At 36.3% G+C, this 15,420-nt stretch overlaps 2 long non-coding RNA genes across 4 annotated transcripts; both read left to right on the top strand.

Annotated features, from left to right (window-relative positions):
• Window positions 1-1,105: 1,105 nt before the first annotated feature.
• LOC140893342 (uncharacterized) lies at window positions 1,106-2,307 on the top strand. 2 transcript variants are annotated; one of them, XR_012153117.1, is made up of 3 exons: window positions 1,106-1,220; window positions 1,328-1,377; window positions 2,096-2,307. It is a non-coding gene; the product is annotated as an uncharacterized lncRNA (long non-coding RNA). The 2 variants fall into 2 exon arrangements; XR_012153116.1 differs by having other exon boundaries at window positions 2,050-2,307.
• A 5,668-nt stretch (window positions 2,308-7,975) lies between these two features.
• LOC140893005 (uncharacterized) lies at window positions 7,976-9,184 on the top strand. 2 transcript variants are annotated; one of them, XR_012152971.1, is made up of 3 exons: window positions 7,976-8,097; window positions 8,205-8,254; window positions 8,973-9,184. It is a non-coding gene; the product is annotated as an uncharacterized lncRNA (long non-coding RNA). The 2 variants fall into 2 exon arrangements; XR_012152970.1 differs by having other exon boundaries at window positions 8,927-9,184.
• Window positions 9,185-15,420: the final 6,236 nt, after the last annotated feature.

Here is a 15,420-nt window from a genome sequence, read left to right as displayed (position 1 = left end):
TACTCTAGTGTAAACCTATTGTAATTTTAGTTATACTATAGTGTAATGCTGGTGTTATTTTAGTTATACTATAGTGTTATTGTAGTGTAAATTTAGTTATACTATAGTGTAAACCTAGTGTAATTTTAGTTATACTATAGTGTAATGCTAGTGTTATTTTAGTTATACTATAGTATAATGCTAGTGTAATTTTAGTTATATTATAGTGTAATTCTAGTGTTATTTTATTTATACTATAATGTTATTTTAGTGTAAATTTAGTTACACTATAGTGTAAACTTAGTGTAATTTTAGTTATACTATAATGTAATGCTAGTGTTATTTTAGTTATACTATAGTGTTATTGTAGTGTAAATTTATTTATACTATAGTGTAATTTTAGTTATACTATAGTTTAATGTTAGTATTATTTTAGTTATACTATAGTGTTATTGTAGTGCAAATTTAGTTATACTATAGTATAAATGTAAGACCCAGAAGTTAATTATCTGATAATTTGGCATAATTAGAATTATTATTGAGATGCTAAATTAAAATAATTATTTATGCCAAATAAATTAGTAAGTGTATTAAAAATATGTATTTTTGAATATCGAGATTTAAACGATATAAAATACATATTAGAGCTAAAATAATACACGAGCGTTAAAATATCTGGAATGTGTCAAGTTGCCCAAATAATAATTAAAGAGGAAAAACACATATCCTCATATATATACATACATCACACGCTTAAATAATAAGAAAGAGAAGAGAAGAGAAGCCCAACCCCCAAACCCGTTCATTCCCGTCACCAATTGCGCAGCTGTGGTATTTCGGCCATAACTTCTTCGTTCGGAGTCCAAAATTCAATTCGTTTGTTGGGTTTTCTTCCTTACATCCGTGGCTTCGATTGAAGCTAAGAATCGCTGATTTTGGTCCAGGTTTAGGCACGAATCGAGCCTTGTTCAGAATCTGGTCGAGCTGCTATTTTCTGCTGCGATTCTTCGAGTAAGTAAGCTTCGATCTTGGTGATTTTTAGACCATATTTATGCTGTGTTTCATAGCTTAGAATTAGCTAAACCTTCCCCTGTTCGTTTGCCCCTTTTTCCAGCCATTTTTTCGGCGAGCTTTCCGGCGAGTTCGAAGGTTGCTACGGTCCAGCTGGTTTAGCTTCGAGTTGTGATGTTTTAATCCCTTCTTCCAGCCTTGAGCGTGAGTTTCCAACTGGTTTAGTTGAGGTATAACAGGCTGTCGACTTTGGGATTTTACCCTCTTGGATTTAATTTGAATTAGTTGGTTATATCGCATCGTTTTGATATTTATTGGAATATTAATTGTGTTGTAGGCCGAAACTTTGGGAATTAGAGTTGAGGACCTTCGTTTGAATTGGTATAGGTATGTTACGGTTGGTAACATACAACGATAAAAATATAAATATTGTTTTGCCGATATTATGTTGATTACGTGAACTATATGGATTATGTGAATTTAAATGCCTCATTGTTTATATGTTAAATTATTTGATATATTTTGTGGCATTTAGAATAGGGCATGATATTCACTACATGACACGTTGAGCCCTATCATTCTTGTTACCCGTTATCATGTTGTATTGTACTCTGGGCACACGCATTGTTATTTCGGGAATCAGCTGGTGGCTTTTTATGCCTAGTATCCCTGAGACCGAAATTATGATTGTCTATTCCTTGATGCATTTTCTGTGTGATATGCACTTGGAATCTTGACATCGTATGTTGTTCGTTATTGTGCCTATCTGTTGCATCGTTATCAGCTGTATGGAGGCCGAGTCGTGGGTGTTTAATTTTACCTAGCACGACATACCTCGCATACTTGGCAGGGCGGTTTAGTTACATGACGATGTAGCTCCCCTGTGTTCTAGCTCGAGCATTGTTCCAGTTGTTATCGTACCGTTTGTTGGCTCCTGTTATCCCGTTTACTTTGAGCCCAGTTCATGCATTGCATACTACATTTTATAATGTGTTTATGCATAGTTTATATGTTTTGTTGTTGTTGCCTAACTGTTTCATACCAGAATCCTAACCTCAGTTAATTCTGGGGGGGCTACTGTGGCTGCTGTTTGGCACCATGGTAGGCTACCCAAGTGACTTTTCAGCACCAGGCGGAGGGTCCGCTGGCGGAGCTCGTTGAGGAGGTTGGATCATGTCTTGTCTCCCAGTTATATTATGTATTATCGGAGTTATATTATGTATTATGTTAGAGTCATTTTTATATTCTCCGGGGAGATGCCCCGATGTATTTGTGTTGTATTGAGAGTTCCTGCTATGTTTTAAATTGTTATCGAGCCTTGTCGGCTCATGTATGTGTTAACTGTTTTAATTTGTTTTCGTGCCTGGCCGGCACATGGTTGTGTGATGTTTAAGTTTGTTGAGGTCCTAGTTTTAGTTATTTTAAATAAACTGCTGTCTGTGTATTTTGGGATGTCCTACTTATGGGGAGGTCATGCCGAAATTTTTATAGCCCCAAAATTTATTTTAAATCGTTTTTCCGCTGCTTTAACTTCTAATTACTTGTTTGTATGATAATTAAATGTAATTAGAGTAACCGGGCCTCACATCATGGTATCAAAGCATAAACTGGGATATGCTCAAACTAAAGTCTAGGACACTCGAGTCTAGACACTAAAGTTGATTTTTGCGCTTGTTGTTGCTACTTTTCAACATGTTTACGTGCCTATGTGATATGTTTATTTTCATTCTAATTTTTGTTGTGATTTATATTTTATAGAATGGCTGAAAGTGGTAATAATGCTAGTCGTGGTCGTGGTCGTGGTCGTGGGAGACCTCGCATTGATGTTAATACTGAGGTTAACCAAGCTGCTGGACGATTAGAACAACTTAGGATGGATGAGTTAGTTGCCCGTTTCCATACCATGCGTCCACCTCGTTATTTTGGTAATGAGGGACCTGAAAAAGCTGAAATCTGGATTACCGAGATTGAAGATCTCTTTGATTTGATTGAATATCCGTCGGCGCAACGTTTGAAGCTAGCACTCCATCAGTTGAAGGATCGTGCTAAGATGTGGTGGGCTACTACCTTGATGACTTTGGAATCTCAGAAAGTAACACCGTCTTGGGATGTATTCAAGCTGAAGTTCAGGGAAAGTTATTGTCCTCCATCATTCTATAGTGCCAAATCAACTGAATTCCATAATTTGAAACAAGGAAATATGTCGGTACAAAACTATGCTGATACTTTTTACGAACTGTTGAAGTATGCTCCTCATGTTGCTGCTAGTCAGGGAGCTATTGTTGAAAGCTTCACTGAAGGATTAGATGATCGTTTGCATCCATTTGTCTCGACTGGAAAGCCAATGAATTATCCCGAAGCTGTGGAATTGGCAAAAAGGGCTGAGGCAAGTTTTCGAAGGAGAAGTGGAAACAAGACTCCTATCCAGCACCAATCTGGCAAGCAATCTTCAAGTCATTTTAGTACTTCATCTTTACGTCCAAAAGGGAAACAATTCAAGAAATCTGGCTCTAGTTCTACTAGTTCTGAAGGTTCTGGAAAGCAAAGTGGACAACGCTACACTGGTCCTTATTGTGATAACTGCGGTGGGAAACATTTCAGCAATCAATGTGTGGGAGTTCAAGGACTTTGCAATGTTTGTGGTAGACCAGGACACTTTGCTCGAGTTTGCCCCAGTCAGACAGGAAAATCAGTGCAGGCAGGTAGTGGAACACCTGGTGGCAAATTTTCTGCACCATCCCACTCTTCTCAACAGTCGAGCAGGCCACATCAGCAATCAAGAGGACAAGGTGGTCAACAAAATCAGCCACCCGTTCGTGTATTTGCCTTGATAGAGGACGAGGCACAGGAAGCTCCAGGTACTGTAATTACTGGTAACTGCACTCTATGTGGTTTTACAGCACGAGTACTCTTTGATACTGGAGCATCACATTCGTTTATCTCTCATGCATTTGTCGCTTCGCATGATCTTTGCACCACTAGTATGAATGGAAAATTATCAGTTGCTACTCCAATGGGAAGAATGATCATAACTGATAATGCTGTGTTTAATGCGGTGTTGCTCTATGCTGATAATGTGTTGTACCTGAATCTTATAGTCCTACCTATGCATGATTTCGATTGTATTGTGGGTATGGATGTTCTAACTTCTAATAAAGCCACTGTCGATTGTTATAGAGGAATAGTTCGATTTAGACCTAGTTTTGCTCCTAAATGGAATTTCTATGGTCGAGGTTCACGAGCTAAGATTCCTTTAGTCTCTTCTATCGAAATGACTCGTCTGTTGGACTCAGGAAATGAAGGTTTTCTTGTTTATGCTGTCAATCTGTCTCAAGGTGAGCGGTCAATATCTGACATTCCTGTTGTCTGTGAATTTTTTGATGTATTTCCTGAGGAAATTCCTGGATTTCCACCAGAACGAGAAGTTGAGTTCAGTATAGAACTTATGCCAGGAACTGAACCTATATCTCGAGCACCATATCGATTAGCTCCTGTTGAGTTAAAAAAATTGAAAGAACAGTTACAGGAATTGTTGATAAAGGTTATATTCGCCCAAGTTCTTCACCTTGGGGTGCTCCTTTTCTTTTTGTTAAAAAGAAAGATGGCACGATGAGAATGTGTATTGATTACAGACAATTGAATAAGTCAACCATCAAGAATAAATATCCACTTCCAAGAATTGATGACTTGTTTGATCAGTTACAAGATACGGCGGTGTATTCCAAGATTGATCTTCGCTCTGGATATCACCAAGTACGAGTTAGACAACAAGATGTTACAAAAACAGCATTTCGCACTAGATATGGACACTTTGAATTTTTAGTTATGCCTTTTGGTTTGACTAATGCTCCTGCTATTTTCATGGACTTGATGAATCGTGTATTCAGAAAATATCTCGATAAGTTTGTCATTGTTTTCATCGACGATATTCTTACTTATTCTAAGTCCGAAGAAGAACACGCCAAGCACTTGAGGTTAATTCTTCGAATTCTTCAAAAGAAACAATTATATGCAAAGTTGTCCAAGTGTGAATTTTGGCTAGACAGAGTTGTCTTTCTAGGCCATGTTATCTCTGAACATGGTATTTCTGTTGATCCAAGTAAAGTAGAAGCAGTATTGAATTGGCCAAGACCGACGAATGTGCCAGAGATTCGGAGTTTTATGAGTTTAGCTGGTTATTATCGTAGATGCATTGAAGGATTCTCAAAGATTGCTAAACCTATCACTTTGTTGACTCAGAAAAATCAGAAATTCATTTGGTCTGATGAATGTGAGTCAAGTTTTGTTGAGTTGAAGAAGAGATTGACTTCTGCACCAGTACTTACAATTCCAAGTGGTTCTGGAGGATTTGTTGTTTGCACAGATGCTTCGTCTCGAGGTTTAGGTTGTGTCTTGATGCAACATGGCAGAGTAGTGGCTTATGGTTCTCGTCAGTTGAAGACACATGAATCTAGATATCCTGTTCATGATTTGGAATTGGCTGCTATTGTCTTTGCTCTAAAAGTCTGGAGACATTATCTATTTGGAGAACAATTTGTAATTTATTCAGATCATAAGAGTCTCAAATATTTATTTTCTCAATCTGATTTGAATATGAGACAAAGACGTTGGATGGATCTGTTGAAAGATTATGATTGTGAGATCCAATATCAGCCGGGAAAAGTGAATGTCATTGCTGATGCTTTGAGTCGTAAAGTCGATAATGATGCTCAACTCTCCTCAATCTATATTTCTAAGTTGCACGAGGATATCTGCACTTCTGGTTTGAATTTTCAGATCCAAGGAAATGCTATCTGTGTTTCTCAGATTTCTGTTGAACCTGAGTTAATTCAGATTATTAAAGCTGCCCAAAAGTCAGATGATCAGATTCAGAAATCTTATGATTTAGTGACTCAAGGACATCAATCTGGATTTTCAATTTATTCTGATGACTCCCTTCGATTGAATGGAAGATTGGTTGTCCCAGATATTCCTGACTTGCACACAGCCATCCTTAATGAAGCTCATTGCACTCGTTATAGCATTCACCCAGGAGGCAAGAAAATGTATCATATTCTCAGACCTCAATTTTGGTGGAAGAACATGAAGAAGGATGTAGCTGAGTTTGTATCTCGTTGTATGGTCTGTCAGCAAGTCAAGGCAGAACGTATGAGACCAGGAGGATTACTGCACAGTCTTGAAGTTCCTCAGTGGAACTGGGAACATGTGGCTATGGATTTTGTCACTCATTTGCCACGTACTTCTCGTCACTTCGATGCCATTTGGGTAGTGGTTGATAGATTGTCCAAGTCAGCTCACTTTATTCCGTATGAAAGGACTTACTCGTATAAGAAAATGGCTCGTTTGTTTATTGAGAATATTGTGAGACTGCATGGAGTTCCAGTTGCAATAGTCTCGGATCGTGACCCTAGATTTACTTCAAAGTTTTGGACTAGCTTCCAAAAAGAAATGGGTACACGACTTACGATGAGTACTGCATACCATCCTCATACCGATGGTCAAACTGAGCGTACAATCCAAACTCTTGAGGATTTGCTTAGAGCTGTAGTTATGGATTTTAAAGAGAGTTGGCAAGAAGCTTTACCATTAGCGGAATTTTCTTACAATAACAGTTTCCAAGTGACTATAGGCATGGCTCCTTTTGAAGCTTTGTATGGTCGCAGATGTAGATCACCGCTCTGTTGGGATGAGTTCGGTGAAAAGCAATTGACTGGACCCGAGATTGTTCAGGAAATGCATGACAAAGTTCAGTTGATACGTCAAAGAATGAAAGCTGCCCAAGATCGACAAACAAGCTATGAGAATAAACGTCGTCGACCTTTGGAATTTCAAGTTGATGATTTTGTATTTCTAAAAATATCACCGTTTAGAGGCGTTGTTCGTTTTGGTATGAGAGGTAAGTTGTCACCTCGATACATTGGTCCTTATAGAATTGTTGAACGTATTGGGTCTTGTGCTTATCGGTTGGAGTTGCCACAATATTTGGATGGCATCCACGATGTGTTTCATGTATCTATGTTGCGTAAGTATGAGCCCGATCCGTCTCATGTCATTCAGCCTGATGAGGTTGAACTGGATCCAGCATTGTCTTATATAGAGTATCCTATGTGTATCTTGGATCGCAAGGAGAAAGTACTTCGCAACAAAATTGTACCACTAGTTCGAGTTCAGTGGTCGAGGCATGGGGTAGAGGAATCTACTTGGGAGACAGAGGAGAAGATGAGAACTTCTTACCCATATTTGTTTGATTCCTAGCATTGGATTTGTGGTGTATTGCGTTTCAGATGTATGTGTGTAAACTAAAATTTCGAGGACGAAATTTGTTTTTAGTGGTGGAGAAATGTAAGACCCAGAAGTTAATTATCTGGTAATTTGGCATAATTAGAATTATTATTGAGATGCTAAATTAAAATAATTATTTATGCCAAATAAATTAGTAAGTGTATTAAAAATATGTATTTTTGAATATCGAGATTTAAACGATATAAAATACATATTAGAGCTAAAATAATACACGAGCGTTAAAATATCTGGAATGTGTCAAGTTGCCCAAATAATAATTAAAGAGGAAAAACACATATCCTCATATATATACATACATCACACGCTTAAATAATAAGAAAGAGAAGAGAAGAGAAGCCCAACCCCCAAACCCGTTCATTCCCGTCACCAATTGCGCAGCTGTGGTATTTCGGCCATAACTTCTTCGTTCGGAGTCCAAAATTCGATTCGTTTGTTGGGTTTTCTTCCTTACATCCGTGGCTTCGATTGAAGCTAAGAATCGCTGATTTTGGTCCAGGTTTAGGCATGAATCGAGCCTTGTTCAGAATCTGGTCGAGCTGCTATTTTCTGCTGCGATTCTTCGAGTAAGTAAGCTTCGATCTTGGTGATTTTTAGACCATATTTCTGCTGTGTTTCATAGCTTAGAATTAGCTAAACCTTCCCCTGTTCGTTTGCCCCTTTTTCCAGCCATTTTCCGGCGAGCTTTCCGGCGAGCTTTCCGGCGAGTTCGAAGGTTGCTACGGTCCAGCTGGTTTAGCTTCGAGTTGTGATGTTTTAATCCCTTCTTCCAGCCTTGAGCGTGAGTTTCCAACTGGTTTAGTTGAGGTATAACAGGCTGTCGACTTTGGGATTTTACCCTCTTGGATTTAATTTGAATTAGTTGGTTATATCGCATCGTTTTGATATTTATTGGAATATTAATTGTGTTGTAGGCCGAAACTTTGGGAATTAGAGTTGAGGACCTTCGTTTGAATTGGTATAGGTATGTTACGGTTGGTAACATACAACGATAAAAATATAAATATTGTTTTGCCGATATTATGTTGATTACGTGAACTATATGGATTATGTGAATTTAAATGCCTCATTGTTTATATGTTAAATTATTTGATATATTTTGTGGCATTTAGAATAGGGCATGATATTCACTACATGACACGTTGAGCCCTATCATTCTTGTTACCCGTTATCATGTTGTATTGTACTCTGGGCACACGCATTGTTATTTCGGGAATCAGCTGGTGGCTTTTTATGCCTAGTATCCCTGAGACCGAAATTATGATTGTCTATTCCTTGATGCATTTTCTGTGTGATATGCACTTGGAATCTTGACATCGTATGTTGTTCGTTATTGTGCCTATCTGTTGCATCGTTATCAGCTGTATGGAGGCCGAGTCGTGGGTGTTTAATTTTACCTAGCACGACATACCTCGCATACTTGGCAGGGCGGTTTAGTTACATGACGATGTAGCTCCCCTGTGTTCTAGCTCGAGCATTGTTCCAGTTGTTATCGTACCGTTTGTTGGCTCCTGTTATCCCGTTTACTTTGAGCCCAGTTCATGCATTGCATACTACATTTTATAATGTGTTTATGCATAGTTTATATGTTTTGTTGTTGTTGCCTAACTGTTTCATACCAGAATCCTAACCTCAGTTAATTCTGGGGGGGCTACTGTGGCTGCTGTTTGGCACCATGGTAGGCTACCCAAGTGACTTTTCAGCACCAGGCGGAGGGTCCGCTGGCGGAGCTCGTTGAGGAGGTTGGATCATGTCTTGTCTCCCAGTTATATTATGTATTATCGGAGTTATATTATGTATTATGTTAGAGTCATTTTTATATTCTCCGGGGAGATGCCCCGATGTATTTGTGTTGTATTGAGAGTTCCTGCTATGTTTTAAATTGTTATCGAGCCTTGTCGGCTCATGTATGTGTTAACTGTTTTAATTTGTTTTCGTGCCTGGCCGGCACATGGTTGTGTGATGTTTAAGTTTGTTGAGGTCCTAGTTTTAGTTATTTTAAATAAACTGCTGTCTGTGTATTTTGGGATTTCCTACTTATGGGGAGGTCATGCCGAAATTTTTATAGCCCCAAAATTTATTTTAAATCGTTTTTCCGCTGCTTTAACTTCTAATTACTTGTTTGTATGATAATTAAATGTAATTAGAGTAACCGGGCCTCACAATAAACCTAGTGTAATTTTAGTTATACTATAGTGTACTGCTAGTGTTATTTTAGTTATACTATAGTGTTATTGTAGTGTAAATTTAGTTATACTATAGTGTAAACCTAGTGTAATTTTAGTTATAGTATAGTGTAATGCTAGTGTTATTTTAGTTATACTATAGTGTTATTGTACTGTAAATTTAGTTACACTATAGTGTAATTCTAGTGTTATTTTAGTTATACTATAGTGTTATTTAGTATAAATTTAGTTATACTATAGTGTAAACCTAGTGTAATTTTAGTTATATTATAGTGTAATGCTAGTTTTATTTTAGCAATAATATAGTTTAATCCTAGTGTATATTTAGTTATACTATAGTGTAATTCTAGTGTTATTTTAGTTATACTATAGTGTTATTGTAGTGTAAATTTAGTTACACTATAGTGTAAACCTAGTGTAATTTTAGTTAAACTATAGTGTAATTCTAGTATTATTTTAGTTATACTATAGTGTTATTGTAGTGTAAATTTAGTTACACTATAGTGTAAACCTAGTGTAATTTTAGTTATACTATAGCGTAATGCTAGTGTTATTTTAGTTATATTATAGTGTTATTGTAGTGTAAATTTAGTTATACTCTAGTGTAAACCTAGTGTAATTTTAGTGTAAATTAAGTTATACTCTAGTGTAAACCTAGTGTAATTTTAATTATACTATAGTGTAATGCTAGTGTTATTTTAGTTATACTATAGTGTTATTGTAGTGTAAATTTAGTTATACTATAGTGTAAACCTAGTGTAATTTTAGTTATACTATAGTGTATGCTATTGTTATTTTAGTTATACTATAGTGTAATCCTAGTGTAATTTTAGTTATACTATAGTGTAATTCTAGTGTTATTTTAGTTATACTATAGTGTTATTGTAGAGTAAATTTAGTTACACTATAGTGTAAATGTGACGACCCGAGTTCTAATCTCTCAATAAAAATTAATCAACAATAATAGACAACAATCAATGTCTAAACAAAGAATAAAAAAAAAAATTTAAAAATAGATTGCCCTGCGCACGCGCGGGCATCACCCCTCGCGCGCGCGCCGGCCAATGAGACCGAGATCTCAAGAGCTGGCTCGCGCGCGCGCGAGTACTTGCTCGCCCGTGCGCCGGCCATTGCACCAGAAAAAAAAATGCTCAGCTGCTGTCAAAAATGGTTCTTCATGAATTTCCATCCAAGATCAACTCAAACAAGGATTTATTCATGATCTAATCCATAGCAACATCTAACATGCATTCTAACATGCTATACAATGGATACAATTAGATCATAACAAGCCTTATAATCATAATAATCAAGACTTTCCAAAATATGCAAGACACATTGCTATATAGCAAGATCAAGATACATTATGTTGTTTTAAGGATTTACATCACATCTCAAATCCTATAAACATCAACAAGACAGCAACTAAATCATCGACAAGTCTTGGTACAAGTATCTAAAACATGCTCATGTTTAGAATTCAACTCTACATCATGACAGCTCACTCAACTCATCTAACTCGGATCATCACGTTATGTTCTCTCATCCCTTGTTCTTCAAGTACGCCTTTGCCCGGTTCCACTCCCTCCTATTGCAATGACACATACAACAAAACAATAGTCGGATAACTCCGGTGAGAAATAGATTTCCCAGTAAAAGCGACTAAACATGCATAACAAACATATATCAAGATCATGATATATAAAAATAAATACAATGCATGTTTTCAAAACAAGGTTCATTTCGTCCTTCGTCGTTTGGGATCCCGAGAAGTAGATATCATAACTAATCCACCAACTCTCCCGATCGAGGTGGGGTTACTTATCTTTCTTCTCTGGACTTTGAAGCAATCATATATGCAAATCAGACGCCAGGCTAAAACAACCACCCAGGCCATACATATACGATTCCACAAATCATCTATTCGAACGTTTCCGTTCATTTCAAAATCAAGGAATAAGTCTTCAAGATGAATGCAACATATATCATCATCAGGGCATTCATAACATCAACAACTTATTCAACAACTCAAATGAAAACACATAAGAGCAATTAAGCAAACAAGTATGTGATTTAGGGGAACTCGATACAAACCATCTCGAGTTGTATTCCCAATCAAATAGTAGTCCACTTTTACCTTTCAAATATGGTGTTTAGGATGTCTTCGAACTTGTCAAAGTCTGTACAAAATCAATCACCAAAAACTCATCTCAAAATTTGCTCAAATTCAATCCAAACTTCAACAAGACTTCAAGGCAAACTCTACCAACCTTGTTCTATCTTCAATCGGTTTCGGAATCGACGTTCTCGAGTTTACATGCCCTGTTTATGCGCTGAAAACATAGCATACAACCCAAGGAAGCATCAGCTAATAATCCAGCAACATCTAAGTTCAAGAACAATAGAAATTGCTTCAAATCAAGAGTTCGACGGCATATCAGTATAACTCGGCGATTCCGAACATATCTACCACATTTCTAACATGTATATCAGCTGTTGAAGCTTCACAACCAACATATCAGCAGGTATAAGGATCAAATCATAGTTGGGAATTCATAAGAACGTGATATACAAATCAATCTTCAACCCAACTTCAAGATTATCAAAGATAGAAGCTCAACAATCATAAATCATATACAACATCTGATATCTGCCATTTTCGAATGACCAAACCCTGATGAACAAAGAAGAAACTTACATCAAATCGAAGGTCGTCTTGCGAGGATTCCAGAACATCTTTCGGAATCGAAATCGGATATCCGTAGCTCAAGATATCTCAAATTGAAGAAGAAGAAAAGCTTGGAAATCTTGCACGGTTTTGCTCTCGGTTCTTTCTTTTCCTTTTCTGAGAATTCTGATGAAACATAGTGAATCACACGTGCAATCCAATAAAATAACAAGTGTCCCACTAAAGTTCAAGATTTTGCACTTTGGCCCCTCAACTATGCAATAATTGCAATTCAGTCCTCAATTTCTCAATTTATTAAATTTCAATCCTAAATAATTTAAGAATATTAGAATTTAAATCAAAACTCTAAATATTCCCAAATTAAATATTCTCGGATCAAAATGAAATAATTCCGGGCGTTACAGTAAACCTAGTGTAAATTTAGTTATACTATAGTGTAATTCTAGTGTTATTTTAGTTATACTATAGTGTTATTGTAGTTTAAATTTAGTTACACTATAGTGTAAACCTAGTGTAATTTTATTTATACTATAGTGTAATTCTAGTGTTATTTTAGTTATACTATAGTGTTATTTTAGTGTAAATTTAGTTATACTATAGTGTAAACCTAGTGTAATTTTAGTTATACTATAGTGTAATGCTAGTGTTATTTTAGTTATACTATAGTATTATTGTAGTGTAAATTTAGTTATACTATAGTGTAAACCTAGTGTAATTTTAGTTATACTATTGTGTATGCTATTGTTATTTTAGTTATACTATAGTGTAATCCTAGTGTAATTTTAGTTATACTATAGTGTAATTCTAGTGTTATTTTAGTTATACTATAGTGTTATTGTAGAGTAAATTTAGTTACACTATAGTGTAAATGTGACGACCCGAGTTCTAATCTCTCAATAAACATTAATCAACAATAATAGACAACAATCAATGTCTAAACAAAGAATAAAAAAAAAAATTTAAAAATAGATTGCCCTGCGCACGCGCGGGCATCACCCCTCGCGCGCGCGCCGGCCAATGAGACCGAGATCTCAAGAGCTCGCTCGCGCGCGCGCGAGTACTTGCTCGCCCGTGCGCCGGCCATTGCACCAGAAAAAAAAAATGCTCAGCTGCTGTCAAAAATGGTTCTTCATGCATTTCCATCCAAGATCAACTCAAACAAGGATTTATTCATGATCTAATCCATAGCAACATCTAACATGCATTCTAACTTGCTATACAATGGATACAATTAGATCATAACAAGCCTTATAATCATAATAATCAAGACTTTCCAAAATATGCAAGACACATTGCTATATAGCAATATCAAGATACATTATGTTGTTTTAAGGATTTACATCACATCTCAAATCCTATAAACATCAACAAGACAACAACTAAATCATCGACAAGTCTTGGTACAAGTATCTAAAACATGCTCATGTTTAGAATTCAACTCTACATCATGACAGCTCACTCAACTCATCTAACTCGGATCATCACGTTATGTTCTCTCATCCCTTGTTCTTCAAGTACGCCTTTTCCCGGTTCCACTCACTCCTATTGCAATGACACATACAACAAAACAATAGCCGGATAACTCCGGTGAGAAATAGATTTCCCAGTAAAAGCGACTAAACATGCATAACAAACATATATCAAGATCATGATATATAAAAATAAATACAATGCATGTTTTCAAAACAAGGTTCATTTCGTCCTTCGTCGTTTGGGATCCCGAGAAGTAGATATCATAACTAATCCACCGACTCTCCCGATCAAGGTGGGTTTACTTATCTTTCTTCTCTAGACTTTGAAGCAATCATATATGCAAATCAGACGCCAGGCTAAAACAACCACCTAGGCCATACATATACGATTCCACAAATCGTCTATTCGAACGTTTCCGTTCATTTCAAAATCAAGGAATAAGTCTTCAAGATGAATGCAACATATATCATCATCAGGGCATTCATAACATCAACAACTTATTCAACAACTCAAATGAAAACACATAAGAGCAATTAAGCAAACAAGTATGTGATTTAGGGGAACTCGATACAAACCATCTCGAGTTGTATTCCCAATCAAATAGTAGTCCACTTTTACCTTTCAAATATGGTGTTTAGGATGTCTTCGAACTTGTCAAAGTCTGTACAAAATCAATCACCAAAAACTCATCTCAAAATCTGCTCAAATTCAATCCAAACTTCAACAAGACTTCAAGGCAAACTCTACCAACCTTGTTCTATCTTCAATCGGTTTCGGAATCGACGTTCTCGAGTTTACATGCCCTGTTTATGCGCTGAAAACATAGCATACAACCCAAGGAAGCATCAGCTAATAATCCAGCAACATCTAAGTTCAAGAACAATAGCAAATTGCTTCAAATCAAGAGTTCGACGGCATATCAGTATAACTCGGCGATTCCGAACATATCTACCACATTTCTAACATGTATATCAGCTGTTGAAGCTTCACAACCAACATATCAGCAGGTATAAGGATCAAATCATAGTTGGGAATTCATAAGAACATGATATACAAATCAATCTTCAACCCAACTTCAAGATTATCAAAGATAGAAGCTCAACAATCACAAATCATATACAACATCTGATATCTGCCATTTTCGAATGACCAAACCCTGATGAACAAAGAAGAAACTTACATCAAATCGAAGGTCGTCTTGCGAGGATTCCAGAACATCTTTCGGAATCAAAATCGGATATCCGTAGCTCAAGATATCTCAAATTGAAGAAGAAGAAAAGCTTGGAAATCTTGCACGGTTTTGCTCTCAGTTCTTTCTTTTCCTTTTCTGAGAATTCTGATGAAACATAGTGAATCACACGTGCAATCCAATAAAATAACAAGTGTCCCACTAAAGTTCAAGATTTTCCACTTTGGCCCCTCAACTATGCAATAATTGCAATTCAGTCCTCAATTTCTCAATTTATTAAATTTCAATCCTAAATAATTTAAGAATATTAGAATTTAAATCAAAACTCTAAATATTCCCAAATTAAATATTCTCGGATCAAAATGAAATAATTCTGGGCGTTACAGTAAACCTAGTGTAAATTTAGTTATACTATAGTGTAATTCTAGTGTTATTTTAGTTATACTATAGTGTTATTGTAGTTTAAATTTAGTTACACTATAGTGTAAACCTAGTGTAATTTTATTTATATTATAGTGTAATGCTAGTGTTATTTTAGTTATACTATAGTGTTATTTTAGTGTAAATTTAGTTATACTATTGTGTAAACCTAG

This window comes from Henckelia pumila, chromosome 3, assembly GCF_033568475.1.
Source record: "Henckelia pumila isolate YLH828 chromosome 3, ASM3356847v2, whole genome shotgun sequence".
Taxonomy (NCBI): Eukaryota; Viridiplantae; Streptophyta; class Magnoliopsida; order Lamiales; family Gesneriaceae; genus Henckelia; species Henckelia pumila.
Note: the sequence above shows the minus strand (reverse complement) of the source record. Positions and strands in the feature narration are given on the sequence as shown.